Consider the following 1675-nt stretch of genomic DNA (forward strand, 5'->3'; position numbering starts at 1 on the left):
TATGAGTTGGGTCCGACTCAACGGCACATAACAACAACAATCATATATATAATTGAATTTATAATTAAGAATACATAGTTTAGGGTGGTCATAGAGAATTTATTGGAAATTATTACAATATAGAGGTGGCCACTATAACTTCTACTATTGGTATCACACTCAAGAACTGACATTTTGACAACTAGTATTAATTGCCCTTGAGTCAATTCTGACTCATAGAGACCCCCATTGGGTTTCCAAGGCAGTAAATCTTTATGGAAGTAGATTATACTGCATGTCAAAACATTTTTTATTGGTGAAACTAATGTCTAATTGATTATTATTATCTAAAAAAAACCCTCATTGCTGTCGAGTCATTTTCTGACTCACAGTGACCCCTCTTTGGGTTTCGGAGGTGGTATCTCTACAGAAGTAGATTGTCCAGTCTTCCTTACAAGGAGTGGCTGAATGGCTTTGAACCGCCAGCCTTCTGGTTAGCCTTCAAAATGCCTTAGGCATTCTATCAAATGCTCTCTTATTTGTGAAATTAAAGATACTCAATATATGTTGATTAATTGACATAAGTTGAAGACATTCCCCTATCTTCATGAATAGGTTAACTGAATAAACCAAGAGGTTTACTCTCTATTCCATGGCAACAGCATCAGAGTGTGGGTCTGGAGCGGGTCCTGCACTCAACCATTGGTTTAGGAGGTTTTCTGACTGCCAGCTAGAGGACAGGTACCATGTCTTTAATAAAGATGTTGTCAGAGAACTTATAAGGATAAAGGCCTGGGATTTCATCAAGCTTATGATTTTATCATTTTATGATGTATTGTGCCTAATTTGCTAATGAGTAAATTTCTGAGTGAGGCTGAATTGTAACTAAGACTTGCTCTTATTATAATCTGGTAGGGAGAGCGTAAAGGAGTAGCTAGATTTCACCATTTCAAAACTTCTTTGCAGCTACCACTATTTATCAAGTAAGAGTTGGGCATTACGCAATGCACTTAGGACAGTTTGCATTAGTAAGGTATTATGCAAAGCACTTTGTGTCCATTAACTCATTTATTTTTTGAAAACATTAACTCATTTATTTTTGAAAACAATGTTTTGAGGCAGGTACAAGTAATATGGGAAAATAGTAAGATGAGGTTCAGAGATATGCAATGACTTACCCCTGGTCATACAGTGAGGATGCAGACCTAGATAGTCTGGTTCCTAGAATTGGTCTTCTTAACCACTCCACTCCATGACCTGATGTCTTTCATCCTCATCTGCTATCAGGATATACAAGGGTAGGTAGATGATATCGATAGGAATCAGGCTTCTGTGGAGCTGAGGAAAGCCTGAATTTACAGGTCCTGGATATTGGAGGTATAAAGGGATCAGATATAGGAAACTTAATATGGCAACTGCTTTGATCTCAATACTCCTGATACTTGAGTTTGTTTGTTTTAATAACAGCTTCTTTGAAAGAAAATGTATGTTTTAATTATCTAGTGCTGCTAAACAGAAATACCACAGATGAGTGGCTTTAACACAAAACTTATTCTCTCACAGTTTAAGGTACAGAAGTCTGAATTCAAGGTACCAGCTCTAGGGGAAGGCTTTTTCTCTGGGTCAGTGCTGGGGAAAGGTCCTTGTTCCTTGGTTCCTTAGAGATCTTCATATAGTGTGTCATCTATATTCCTCC

Source organism: Orycteropus afer, unplaced genomic scaffold, assembly GCF_000298275.1.
Source record: "Orycteropus afer afer isolate SDZICR_OR568_19922 unplaced genomic scaffold, OryAfe1.0 scaffold00352, whole genome shotgun sequence".
Lineage (NCBI taxonomy): Eukaryota > Metazoa > Chordata > Mammalia > Tubulidentata > Orycteropodidae > Orycteropus > Orycteropus afer.